Raw genomic sequence first — 14,039 nt, forward strand, 5'->3', positions numbered from 1 at the left:
TCAATCCCAGTTTTGGATTACTTTAATTAACAAAAAAAATGCATATAGCAGAGGATAGTTTCAATCTGCCTACCTCTGGGTTATGGACCCAGCATGCTTCCATTACAGTACTCTGCTGCACATGTAAGTGCAAGAGATCCTGAAGCACTCACTCATCATGGGAAAGTACCAATGTGTTTCTTCATTGGTTGATGGAAGAAACATCTTACAAAAACTCTCCACATTATTGACTTTTTAAAATGTTTCTAGGAAACGTTCTAGATGAATGCTTATTAGCCTTTTTCAGTATATGCTTTTGCAAAGTGTCGCTGTGGCGCAATCAGTTAGTGTGTAAGGCTATTAACCAAAAAGTTGGTGGTTCAATCCCACCCAGGGACGTAATTGACCTTGTTATCAGATTTTGGTGATCTTTATGTAGACAAGTAAAAATTTCAAACCCCCTCTTATGGTGTAGGGTACCTGGCCTTCTCTGATGTAATCAGAGTTAGATTTGATTCAGTGATTTTATAAAAAACAGCTAGGAAGCACAATTTAGCAGTGGGTTGCAGAGAAAAAGAAATATGCTGGCAAAAAAATCCAATTGAGTGATTAAACAGCTCTTCATTTTCTGGCTTTATTTTTATGCTAACAAATTTGTTCTGTGAAAAGTGTCCACAAAGCCAAGTCTCTGATTAACACCTTTGTAGGGATGGTTTTTCACCTATTACTAAATTAAACTTGCTTCATTGGAAAGGCAGCAAGATGCATCCTCATTTCAATATCTACAGAAATAATACAGGTTGACACCAGGAAACATTAACGCCACTGCAAACTTGCTGCTTTCTCATGTGGAAGTCTGTTTAATGTGAAAACAAGGTGATATCTAATTAGCACACAGGTAAGGAATTAAGAAAATCTTTATTTAAGGGTGAAGATGTTTCTCACAAAATCGTTGCCCCAATGCATCATTGAAATTCAAGCTGGAAAGATGATTTTAATATATCACTTGTACATTTTGTATTGCTCTTCTGGTGACAATGTAGTTTGTTTTTGTCAATTACCATTTTAATAATCGGGTAAAGAAAATTAATTGGATTTTTGAAAGAAAACAATACTGTCAATATACTATTAAAACAAATTAAAATGGTAAAAGTTATTGTACTTTAAGTAAAAATAAAAGAGCAAAAATATCAATCCCAGTTTTGGATTACTTTAATTAACAAAAAAAAATGCATATAGCAGAGGATAGTTTCAATCTGCCTACCTCTGGGTTATGGACCCAGCATGCTTCCATTACAGTACTCTGCTGCACATGTAAGTGCAAGAGGTCCTGAAGCACTCACTTATCATGGGAAAGTACCAATGTGTTTCTTCATTGGTTGATGGAAGAAACATCTTACAAAAACTCTCCACATTATTGACTTTTTAAAATGTTTCTAGGAAGCGTTCTAGATGAATGCTTATTAGCCTTTGTCAGTATGTACTTTTGCAAAGTGTCGCTGTGGCGCAATCAGTTAGTGTGTATGGTTATTCACCAAAAGGTTGGTGGTTCAATCCCACCCAGGGACGTAATTGACCTTGTTATCAGATTTTGGTGATCTTTAAGTAGACAAGTCAAAATTTCAAACCCCCTGTTATGGTGTAGGGTACCTGGCCTTCTCTGATGTAATCAGAGTTAGATTTGATTCAGTGATTTTATAAAAACAGCTAGGAAGCACAATTTAGCAGTGGGTTGCAGAGAAAAAGAAATATGCTGGCAAAAAAATCCAATTGAGTGATTAAACAGCTCTTCATTTTCTGGCTTTATTTTTATGCTAACAAATTTGTTCTCTGAAAAGTGTCCACAAAGCCAAGTCTCTGATTAACACCTTTGTAGGGATGGTTTTTCACCTATTACTAAATTAAACTTGCTTCATTGGAAAGGCAGCAAGATGCATCCTCATTTCAATGTCTACTGAAATAATACAGGTTGACACCAGGAAACATTAACGCCACTGCATCCTTGCTGCTTTCGCATGTTGAAGTCTGTTTAATGTGAAAACAAGGTGATATCTAATTAGCACACAGGTAAGGAATTAAGAAAATCTTTATTCAAGGGTGAAGGTGTTTCTCACAAAATCGTTACCCCAATGCATCATTGAAATTCAAGCTGGAAAGATGATTTTAATATATCACTTGTACATTTTGTATTGCTCTTCTGGTGACAATGTAGTTTGTTTTTGTCAATTACCATTTTAATAATAGGGTAAAGAAAATTAAGTGGATTTTTGAAAGAAAACAATACTGTCAATATACTATTAAAACAAATTAAAAAGGTAAAAGTTATTGCACTTTAAGTAAAAATAAAAGAGCAAAAATATCAATCCCAGTTTTGGATTACTTTAATTAACAAAAAAAAATGCATATAGCAGAGGATAGTTTCAATCTGCCTACCTCTGGGTTATGGGCCCAGCATTTTTCCATTGCAGTACTCTGCAGCACATGTAAGTGCAAGAGATCCTGAAGCACTCACTCATCATGGGAAAGTACCAATGTGTTTCTTCGTTGGTTGATGGAAGAAACATCTTACAAAAACTCTCCAGATTATTGACTTTTTAAAGTTTTTCTAGGAAACGTTCTAGATGAATGCTTATTAGCCTTTGTCAGTATGTACGTTTGTAAAGTGTCTCTGTGGCGCAATCTGTTGGTGTGTTTGGTTATTAATCACAGGGTTGGTGGTTCAATCCCACGCAGGGATGTAATTGACCTTGTTATCAGATTTTGGTGATCTTTAAGTAGACAAGTCAAAATTTCAAACCCCCTTCTTATGGTGTAGGGTACCTGGCCTACTCTGATGTAATCAGAGTTAGATTTGAATCAGTGATTTTATAAAAAAAACAGCTAGGAAGCACAATTTAGCAGTGGGTTGCAGAGAAAAAGAAATATGCTGGCAGAAAAATCCAATTGAGTGATTAAACAGCTCTTCATTTTCTGGCTTTATTTTTATGCTAACGAATTTGTTCTCTGAAAAGTGTCCACAAAGCCAAGTATCTGATTAACATATTTGTAGGGATGGTTTTTCACCTATTACTAAATTAAACTTGCTTCATTGGAAAGGCAGCAAGATGCATCCTCATTTCAATATCTACTGAAATAATACAGGTTGACACCAGGAAACATTAACGCCACTGCATCCTTGCTGCTTTCTCATGTGGAAGTCTGTTTAATGTGAAAACAAGGTGATATCTAATTAGCACACAGGTAAGGAATTAAGAAAATCTTTATTTAAGGGTGAAGATGTTTCTCACAAAATCGTTGCCCCAATGCATCATTGAAATTCAAGCTGGAAAGATGATTTTAATATATCACTTGTACATTTTGTATTGCTCTTCTGGTGACAATGTAGTTTGTTTTTGTCAATTACCATTTTAATAATCGGGTAAAGAAAATTAATAGGATTTTTGAAAGAAAACAATACTGTCAATATACTATTAAAACAAATTAAAATGGTAAAAGTTATTGTACTTTAAGTAAAAATAAAAGCTAAAATATCAATCCCAGTTTTGGATTACTTTAATGAACAAAAAAAAAATGCATATAGCAAAGGATAGTTTCAATCTGCCTACCTCTGGGTTATGGGCCCAGCATGCTTCCATTGCAGTACTCTGCTGCACATGTAAGTGCAAGAGATCCTGAAGCACTCACTCATCATGCGAAAGTACCAATGTGTTTCTTCATTGGTTGATGGAAGAAACATCTTACAAAAACTCTCCACATTATTGACTTTTTAAAATGTTTCTAGGAATCGTTCTAGATGAATGCTTATTAGCCTTTGTCAGTATGTACTTCTGCAAAGTGTCGCTGTGGCGCAATCAGTTAGTGTGTAAGGCTGTTAACCAAAAGGTTGGTGGTTCAATCCCACCCAGGGACTTAATTGACCTTGTTATCAGATTTTGGTGATCTTTAAGTAGACAAGTCAAAATTTCAAACCCCCTGTTATGGTGTAGGGTACCTGGCCTTCTCTGATGTAATCAGAGTTAGATTTGATTCAGTGATTTTATAAAAACAGCTAGGAAGCACAATTTAGCAGTGGGTTGCAGAGAAAAAGAAATATGCTGGCAGAAAAATCCAATTGAGTGATTAAACAGCTCTTCATTTTCTGGCTTTATTTTTATGCTAACAAATTTGTGCTCTGAAAAGTGTCCACAAAGCCAAGTATCTGATTAACACCTTTGTAGGGATGGTTTTTCACCTATTATTAAATTAAACTTGCTTCATTGGAAAGGCAGCAAGTGATGTCATCCAAGCAGTGGGTCAAAGTTGGCTTCAAACCTCGTCTGCTTATGAAAAGAGAAAAGGGGTATGCAGGGCATGGCGGCCTTTTGCGGTGCTTGGATGACCCCTAGTTCGCATTAAATAATGCAGTCGAGTTTCCCACATTTGGGGAAATCACAGGGGTCAGCATACCCAGAATGCAATGAATGAACCGCACCCTGGGAGAACAGTCTTCATGACCATGGTATCTCCTATGCAAAATAAGTATGATTTGGGATAGGGCTGGGGAGGGCCGCTGCTCAGGCACATCTCTGTCAAGTAAAGGAGATTCAACTGAGGCAGCACAAGGGAACTCTCATCTGGGGACAACAACTGCAGGGAGAACACATATTTTCAGATGAACATGGGAGGGCAGAAGGCTGCCTAATACTGAAGCACCCTCAAACAACAAACCAAATGCAACAACTAGTGCAAGTATTCCTGGGGGAAGGCCTGCAGCAGATGGATTTGCATATGGCGATGTCATCCAAGCAGTGGGTCAAAGTTGGCTTCAACCCTCGTCTGCATATGAAAAGAGAAAAGGGGCGTGCAGGGCATGGCGGCCTTTTGCGGCACTTGGATGACCCCTAGTTCGCATTAAACACCTCCACCCTCCGTCGGTGTGGGGCTCATGTTGGCTATGCCCCAGCCCCTGAAGGATTCAAGCTGATTTCTTGCAGCAGCTGGGCACTGTAACAGCTCCAGAGCTGCTCTGTAAGGCAAGTAAAAGGGTGTGGGCCCTGCAGCACTACCTGGAGGGGGGAGGTGTTTAATGCGAACTAGGGGTCATCCAAGCACTGCAAAAGGCCGCCATGCCCTGCATGCCCCTTTTCTCTTTTCATATGCAGATGAGGGTTCCAGTCAACTTTGGCCCACTGCTTGGATAACATCACCGTATGCAAATCCGTCTTCTGCAGACCTTCCCCCAGGAATGCTTGTACTAGTTGTTGCATTTGGTTTGTTGTTTGGGGTGCTTCAGTATTAGGCAGCCTTCTGCTCTCCCATGTTCATCTGAAAATATGTGTTCTCCCTGCAGTTGTTGTCCCCAGATGAGAGTTCCCTTGTGCTGCCTCAGTTGAATCTCCTTAACTTGACAGAGATGTGCCTGAGCAGCGGCCCTCCCCAGCCCTATCCCAAATCATACTTATTTTGCATAGGAGATACCATGGTCATGAAGATTGTTCTCCCAGGGTGAGGTTCATTCATTGCATTCTGGGTATGCTGACCCCTGTGATTTCCCCAAATGTGGGAAACTCGACTGCATTATTTGTGGTAGTGGGGGACTGTGTTTGTGCTTTCCTCTGGTCAGCTCTGGTAAAAGTCAGATTTCTTTGTCTCAGATCTTCCTCTAGCCTTGTTCTTTTTTCGAGAGTTTCCTTGTGCTGCCTCAGTTGGATCTCCTTCACTTGACAGGGGGGTGCCCGAGCAGCGACCCTCCCCAGCTCAAGCCCAACTCCTACTTACCTGCCAAGTGAGATACTATGATCAGGAAGGTGCTTCTCCCAGGGCAAGGCTCACCCATTGCACTCTGGGTGTGCTGCTCCTACGATTTCCCCAAATGTGGGACACTTGACTGCATAATTTGTGTTTCCTCTGGTCGGCTACTCGTATAATTCAGATCTCTTTGTCTCAGGTCTCTCTCCAGCCTAGTTTGCTGTCTGTTTCCACTTCTCTTTTCTTGAGACCCTGCCTTCTATGCCCTTGTGCACTCTCCTGACTTCTCCTGTCTGCTTACTTTGTGCCTTCCAACGCACAATGCAAACTACAGGTAGTGCTGCAGGGCCAACACCCTTTTACTTGCCTTACAGAGCAGCTCTGGAGCTGTTACAGTGCCCAGCTGCTGCAAGAAATCAGCTTGAATGCTTCAGGGGCTGGGGCATAGCCAACATGAGCAGCAAGATGCAGCACTGGACTATTAGTAATGTACTGTTGTATGCTGAGCACCACAATGCAGCACAAGACAATGAGCAGTGATACTGAGCACTGATGAGGATACTACTGAGAACTGACACTGAGCAGGAGAGACACACTACTAGTATTACTGAGCAGCAATAAGTAACCACTGATACTGGGCACTGATATTGAGATTTCCACTGAGAGAACATAGCCACGTCCTCTCCGCTCTCTCTTCAATGCACGAGTAAAAATGGCGGCAACGCGCAGCTCTTTATATGGAATCCGAATCTCGCGAGAATCCGACAGCGGGATGATGACATTTTCCCTTGTTCAGGTTTTCCGAGTCAGGCGGGAACAACCGAGCCTGCCTCGGACCAGTGTAAACCACGTGGAGTTCGTAGGGAATTCGGTTCTCGGAGAACCGAACCCGCTCCTCTATATATACTATATTACTATGTTACTGTAGTATACAGAACACCACAATGCAATGAGCAGTGATAGTGAGCACTGATGAGGATACTAGAACTGACACTGAGCAGCAAGATGCAGCACTGGACTATTAGTAATGTACTGTAGTATGCTGAGCACCACAATGCAGCACAAGACAATGAGCAGTGATACTGAGCACTGATGAGGATACTACTGAGAACTGACACTGAGCAGGAGAGACACACTACTAGTATTACTGAGCAGCAATAAGTAACCACTGATACTGAGCACTGATATTGAGATTTCCACTGAGAGAACATAGCCACGTCCTCTCCGCTCTCTCTTCAATGCACGAGTAAAAATGGCAGCAACGCGCAGCTCTTTATATGGAATCCGAATCTCGCAAGAATCCGACAGCGGGATGATGACATTTTCCCTTGTTCAGGTTTTCCGAGTCAGGCGGGAACAACCGAGCCTGCCTCGGACCAGTGTAAACCACGTGGAGTTCGTGGGGAATTCGGTTCTCGGAGAACCGAACCCGCTCCTCTCTACCTTATACCCATCAATTTTTTTATTTTCAATCTAAGCCCCTGCAGTTTTCTGTAAGCATCTGCTTCGCTATGATGATCAACAAGTCACAAGGGCAAACACTCAGGGCTTGAGGCGTAGATCTTAGGACCAGCTGCTACAAGCATGGCAGAGGTGTCACTATCACTGGTGACACCCAGAGAGGTGGCGAGGGAGATTGTAATGCAGTGCGCGCAGATAAACAGCGCAATGGTAAAAAGGAGGCATGGTTTCATAGGTAGGGGCGTGGCCTGGTGGCCTGAATCTACATTTTGTTGCTCCGGGTGTCCCGGGGGTTGGGGGCTGCACCCGGGGACTAGTGTGTGAGCTGTGCTGGCTCCTGCACAGTGACAGGGCATGGCCACCCAGCATGACGCCTCCCTTCTTGACCATGCTGTAATTGCAGTCGCACTGCAGTTCAGCGTGATCATAAAAAATGGTGTAGGCTCCTGCTGGTGCAGGCTGTAGAGAAAAGCTGCTGTGACCACGCCCCCTGTGTCTCCTCCGTTGCAGACCCCATTTTGAAGCCTTGCCCCCGGACTAAGAGAAAAGTATGCCCTTACGCACTATCCTGACTTCTCCTCCCGTCTGCTTAATTTGTGCCTTCCAACGCACAATGCGAACAACAGGTGGTGCTGCAGGGCCCACACCCTTTTTCTTGCCTTACAGAACAGCTCTGGAGCTGTTACAGTGCCCAGCTGCTGCAAGAAATCAGCTTGAATGCTTCAGGGGATGGGGCATGGCCAACATGAGCCCCACACCAAAGGAGGGTGGGGGTGTTTAATGCGAACTAGGGGTCATCCAAGCACTGCAAAAGGCCGCCATGCCCTGCATGCCCCTTTTCTCTTTTCATATGCAGATGAGGGTTCCAGTCAACTTTGGCCCACTGCTTGGATAACATCACCGTATGCAAATCCGTCTGCTGCAGACCTTCCCCCAGGAGTGCTTGTACTAGTTGTTGCATATGGTTTGATATTTGATGGTGCTTCAGTATTAGGCAGCCTTCCGCCCTCCCATGTTCATCTGAAAAGATGTGGTCTCCCTGCAGTTGTTGTCCCCAGATGAGAGTTCCCTTGTGCTGCCTCAGTTGAATCTCCTTTACTTGACAGAGATGTGCCTGAGCAGCGGCCCTCACCAGCCCTATCCCAAATCATACTTATTTTGCATAGGAGATACCATGGTCATGAAGATTGTTCTCCCAGGGTGAGGTTCATTCATTGCATTCTGGGTATGCTGACCCCTGTGATTTTCCCAAATGTGGGAAACTCGACTGCATTATTTGTGGTAGTGGGGGACTGTGTTTGTGCTTTCCTCTGGTCAGCTCTGGTAAAAGTCAGATTTCTTTGTCTCAGATCTTCCTCTAGCCTTGTTCTTCTTTCGAGAGTTCCCTGGTGCTGCCTCAGTTGGATCTCCTTCACTTCACAGGGGGGAACCCGAGCAGCGACCCTCCCCAGCTCTAGCCCAACTCCTACTTACCTGCCAGGTGAGATACTATGATCATGAAGGTGCTTCTCCCAGGGCAAGGCTCAACCATTGCACTCTGGGTGTGCTGCTCCTGCGATTTCCCCAAATGTGGGAAACTTGACTGCATAATTTGTGTTTCCCCTCGTCGGCTCTCGTATAATTCAGATCTCTTTGTCTCAGGTCTCTCTACAGCCTAGTTTGCTGTCTGTTTCCACTTCTCTTTTCTTGAGCCGCTCCCTTCTATGCCCTTGCGCACTATCCTGACTTCTCCCGTCTGCTTACTTCGTGCCTTCCAACGCACAATGCGAACTACAGGTAGTGCTGCAGGGCCCACACCCTTTTACTTGCCTTACAGAGTAGCTCTGGAGCAGTTACAGTGCCCAGCTGCTGCAAGAAATCAGCTTGAATGCTTCAGGGGCTGGGGCATAGCCAACATGAGCCCCACACCGAAGGAGGGTGGAGGTGTGTAATGCGAACTAGGGGTCATCCAAGCGCTGCAAAAGGCCGCCATGCCCTGCACGCCCCTTTTCTCTTTTCATATGCAGACGAGGGTTGAAGCCAACTTTGACCCACTGCTTGGATGACATCACCATATGCAAATCCATCTGCTGCAGGCCTTCCCCCAGGAATGCTTGCACTAGTTGTTGCATTTGGTTTGTTGTTTGGGGGTGCTTCAGCATTAGGCAGCCTTCTGCCCTCACATGTTCATCTGAAAATATGTGTTCTCCCTGCAGTTGTTGTCCCCAGATGAGAGTTCCCTTGTGCTGCCTCAGTTGAATCTCCTTTACTTGACAGAGATGTGCCTGAGCAGCGGCCCTCCCCAGCCCTATCCCAAATCATACTTATTTTGCATAGGCGATACCATGGTCATGAAGATTTTTCTCCCAGGGTGAGGTTCATTCATTGCATTCTGGGTATGCTGACCCCTGTGATTTCCCCAAATGTGGGAAACTCGACTGCATTATTTGTGGTAGTGGGGGACTGTGTTTGTGCTTTCCTCTGGTCAGCTCTGGAAAAAGTCTGATTTCTTTGTCTCAGATCTTCCTCTAGCCTTGTTCTTCTTTCGAGAGTTCCCTTGTGCTGCCTCAGTTGGATCTCTTTCACTTGACAGGGGGGTGCCCGAACAGCGGCATATGTTGAAGATACAATTTGTGAATTGCATTTAACACTATCTCCCTTTCCTGGGGAGAAGATGGTAGGGCCGATTTGAAAAACTGGCGAGGAGGCACCTCTTCGAATTTCAGCTTGTAACCCTGAGAAACAATTTCTATTGCCTAGGGATCCACCTGCGAATGAACCCAGATGTGGCTGAAAACTCGAAGACGTGCCCCCAACTGGGCGGACTCCTTTAGCGGAGCCCCAGCGTCATGCGGTGGATTTTGTAGAGGCCGGGGAGGACTTCTGTTCCTGGGAACTAGCTGTGTTGTGCAGCTTCTTCCCTCTGCCCTTACCTCTGGCAAGAAAGGACGCACCTCGTACTTTCTTGTTTCTCTGTGATCGAAAGGACTGCATTTGATAATGTGGTGCTTTCTTAGGCTGTGAGGGAATATAAGACAAAAAATTTGATTTACCAGCTGTAGCTGTGGAGACTAGGTCCGAGAGACCTTCCCCAAACAATTCCTCACCCCTGTAAGGTAAAACCTCCATATGCCTTTTTGAGTCGGCATCACCTGTCCATTGCCGGGTCCATAGGACTCGTCTAGCAGAAATCGACATAGCGTTTATTCTAGAACCCAGTAGACTAATGTCACTTTGAGCATCTCTCATATATAGGACAGCATCTTTTATATGCCCTATGGTCAATAACATAGCATCCTTATCTAGGGTCTCAATCTCTGCTGATAAGGTATCTGTCCATGCTGCCACTGCGCTACAACCCCGGCCGACGCAATTACCGGTCTGAGTAAGGTACCAGAATGTGTGTAAATGGACTTTAGGGTAACCTCCTGCTTGCGGTCAGCAGGGTCCCTGATGGTAGCCGTATCCTGGGATGGCAGCGCTACCTTTTTGGATAAGCGTGTCAATGCTTTATCCACCCTAGGGGAGGATTCCCACCGTATCCTGTCCATTGGCGGGAAAGGATACGCCATAAGAATCCTTTTGGGAATCTGCAGCTTTTTGTCTGGAGATTCCCAAGCTTTTTCACATAATTCGTTCAACTCATGTGAGGGGGGAAAGGTTATCTCAGGTTTCTTTCCCTTATACATGTGTACCCTCGTGTCAGGGACAGGGGACTCTGTGATGTGCAAAACATCTTTTATTGCAATAATCATATATCGAATACATTTAGCCAATTTTGGCTGTAACTTTGCATCATCGTAGTCGACACTATGTCGGTATCTGTGTCAACTATTTGGGATAGTGGGCGCTTTTGAGACCCCGAAGGTCCCTGCGACATAGGGACAGGCATGGGTTGACTCCCTGACTGTTCCCTAGCTTCAGCTTTGTCTAATCTCTTGTGTAATAAGTTTACATTAGCACTTAAAACATTCCACATATCCATCCAGTCAGGTGTCGGCGTTGTCGATGGAGACACCACATTAATTTGCTCCTCTCTAGGAGAGCCTTCTACCTCAGACATGTCGACACACGTGTACCGACACACCATACACTCAGGGAATCCTCTTATCTGAGGACAGTTCCCCAACAAGGCCCTTTGGAGAGACAGAGAGAGAGAGTATGCCAGCACACACCCCAGCGCTATATGACCCAGGAAAAAAACACAATAATTTTATGTTTACCCAGTAGCGCTGTATTTCCATATATATATGCGCCTAATTATGTGCCCCCCTCTTCTTTAAGACCCTCTTTCTACCGTGGTATAAGCAGGGGAGAGTCCGTGGAGCTTCCCCTCAGCGGTGCTGTGGAGAAAATGGCGCTGGTGAGTGCTGAGGGAGAAGCCCCACCCCCTCAGCGATGGGCTTCTGTCCCGCTCAAATATAGTAAAAAAATGGCGGGGGCTCTTATATATATATATACAGTGCCTAGCTGCATATATATTTATTTTGCCAAAGAGTGGTCTATATTGCTGCCCAGGGCGTCCCCCCTGCGCCCTTCACCCTTACACTGACTGCCGTGTGTGAGGTGTATTGGAGCAATGGAGCACAGCTTTACTGCTGTGCGTTACCTCAGTGAAGATCATGAAGTCTTCCGCCGCCTCTGAAGTCTTCTTTTCTTCTCATACTCACCCGGCTTCTATCTTCCGGCTCTGCGAGGGGGACGGCGGCGCGGCTCTGGGACGGACGGCGAGGGTGAGACCTGCGTACCGATCCCTCTGGAGCTAATGCTGTACAGTAGCCTAAGAAGCAGAGCCTATCAACTCACAGAAGTAGGTGTGCATCTCTCCCCTCCGCCCCTCGATGCAGGGAGTCTGTTGCCAGCAGGCTCCCTGAAAATAAAAAAATCTAACAAATATACTTTCTGTCAGGAAACTCAGGAGAGCTCCCTGAAAAGCACCCAGTCTCCTCTGGGCACAGTAGTAAACTGAGGTCTGGAGGAGGGGCATAAAGGGAGGAGCCAGTGCACACCCAGATCTAAAGTCTTTCTTAAAGTGCCCATGTCTCCTGCGGAGCCCGTCTATCCCCCATGGTCCTTACGGAGTCCCCAGCATCCTCTAGGACGTAAGAGAAAAATTATGCTGGCAGAAAAATCCAATTGAGTGAGTAAACAGCTCCAGAGCTGCTCTGTAAGGCAAGTAAAAGGGTGTGGGCCCTGCAGCACTACCTGTAGTTTGCATTGTGCATTGGAAGCCTAGTTTGCTGTCTGTTTCCACTTCTTTTTTCTTGAGCCCCTCCCGTCTATACCCTTGTGCACTATCCTGACTTCTCCTCCCGTCTGCTGACTTTGTGCCTTCCAATGCACAATGCAAACTACAGGTAGTGCTGCAGGGCCCACACCCTTTTACTTGCCTTACAGAGCAGCTCTGGAGCTGTTACAGTGCCCAGCTGCTGCAAGAAATCAGCTTGAATCCTTCAGGGGCTGGGGCATAGCCAACATGAGCCCCACACCGACGGAGGGTGGAGGTGTTTAATGCGAACTAGGGGTCATCCAAGTGCCGCAAAAGGCCGCCATGCCCTGCACGCCCCTTTTCTCTTTTCATATGCAGACGAGGGTTGAAGCCAACTTTGACCCACTGCTTGGATGACATCGCCATATGCAAATCCATCTGCTGCAGGCCTTCCCCCAGGAATACTTGCACTAGTTGTTGCATTTGGTTTGTTGTTTGAGGGAGCTTCAGTATTAGGCAGCCTTCTGCCCTCCCATGTTCATCTGAAAATATGTGTTCTCCCTGCAGTTGTTGTCCCCAGATGAGAGTTCCCTTGTGCTGCCTCAGTTGAATCTCCTTTACTTGACAGAGATGTGCCTGAGCAGCGGCCCTCCCCAGCCCTATCCCAAATCATACTTATTTTGCATAGGAGATACCATGGTCATGAAGACTGTTCTCCCAGGGTGCGGTTCATTCATTGCATTCTGGGTATGCTGACCCCTGTGATTTCCCCAAATGTGGGAAACTCGACTGCATTATTTAATGCGAACTAGGGGTCATCCAAGCACCGCAAAAGGCCGCCATGCCCTGCATACCCCTTTTCTCTTTTCATAAGCAGACGAGGTTTGAAGCCAACTTTGACCCACTGCTTGGATGACATCACTTGCTGCCTTTCCAATGAAGCAAGTTTAATTTAATAATAGGTGAAAAACCATCCCTACAAAGGTGTTAATCAGATACTTGGCTTTGTGGACACTTTTCAGAGCACAAATTTGTTAGCATAAAAATAAAGCCAGAAAATGAAGAGCTGTTTAATCACTCAATTGGATTTTTCTGCCAGCATATTTCTTTTTCTCTGCAACCCACTGCTAAATTGTGCTTCCTAGCTGTTTTTATAAAATCACTGAATCAAATATAACTCTGATTACATCAGAGAAGGCCAGGTACCCTACACCATAACAGGGGGTTTGAAATTTTGACTTGTCTACTTAAAGATCACCAAAATCTGATAACAAGGTCAATTAAGTCCCTGGGTGGGATTGAACCACCAACCTTTTGGTTAACAGCCTTACACACTAACTGATTGCGCCACAGCGACACTTTGCAGAAGTACATACTGACAAAGGCTAATAAGCATTCATCTAGAACGATTCCTAGAAACATTTTAAAAAGTCAATAATGTGGAGAGTTTTTGTAAGATGTTTCTTCCATCAACCAATGAAGAAACACATTGGTACTTTCCCATGATGAGTGAGTGCTTCAGGATCTTTTGCACTTACATGTGCAGCAGAGTACTGTAATGGAAGCATGCTGGGTCCATAACCCAGAGGTAGGCAGATTGAAACTATCCTCTGCTATATGCATTTTTTTTTGTTAATTAAAGTAATCCAAAACTGGGATTGATATTTTTGCTCTTTTATTTTTA

General features: G+C 44.8%; 4 non-coding genes and 3 pseudogenes across 4 annotated transcripts; 6 read left to right on the forward strand and 1 right to left on the reverse strand.

The window, feature by feature from the left end:
• Positions 1-4,322: 4,322 nt before the first annotated feature.
• LOC135045476 (U1 spliceosomal RNA) lies at positions 4,323-4,501 on the reverse strand (annotated as a pseudogene).
• A 911-nt stretch (positions 4,502-5,412) lies between these two features.
• Positions 5,413-5,576, forward strand: LOC135045519 (U1 spliceosomal RNA). The gene has a single exon (XR_010237958.1). It is a non-coding gene; the product is annotated as a U1 spliceosomal RNA (small nuclear RNA).
• A 152-nt stretch (positions 5,577-5,728) lies between these two features.
• LOC135045461 (U1 spliceosomal RNA) lies at positions 5,729-5,892 on the forward strand. The gene has a single exon (XR_010237917.1). It is a non-coding gene; the product is annotated as a U1 spliceosomal RNA (small nuclear RNA).
• Positions 5,893-8,316: 2,424 nt separating this feature from the next.
• On the forward strand, positions 8,317-8,480 carry LOC135045468 (U1 spliceosomal RNA). Its single transcript, XR_010237918.1, has one exon. It is a non-coding gene; the product is annotated as a U1 spliceosomal RNA (small nuclear RNA).
• A 152-nt stretch (positions 8,481-8,632) lies between these two features.
• On the forward strand, positions 8,633-8,768 carry LOC135045465 (U1 spliceosomal RNA; annotated as a pseudogene).
• A 698-nt stretch (positions 8,769-9,466) lies between these two features.
• LOC135045506 (U1 spliceosomal RNA) lies at positions 9,467-9,630 on the forward strand. The gene has a single exon (XR_010237946.1). It is a non-coding gene; the product is annotated as a U1 spliceosomal RNA (small nuclear RNA).
• Positions 9,631-13,026: 3,396 nt separating this feature from the next.
• LOC135045477 (U1 spliceosomal RNA) lies at positions 13,027-13,205 on the forward strand (annotated as a pseudogene).
• Positions 13,206-14,039: the final 834 nt, after the last annotated feature.

Source organism: Pseudophryne corroboree, unplaced genomic scaffold (assembly GCF_028390025.1).
Source record: "Pseudophryne corroboree isolate aPseCor3 unplaced genomic scaffold, aPseCor3.hap2 scaffold_909, whole genome shotgun sequence".
Classification (NCBI taxonomy): domain Eukaryota; kingdom Metazoa; phylum Chordata; class Amphibia; order Anura; family Myobatrachidae; genus Pseudophryne; species Pseudophryne corroboree.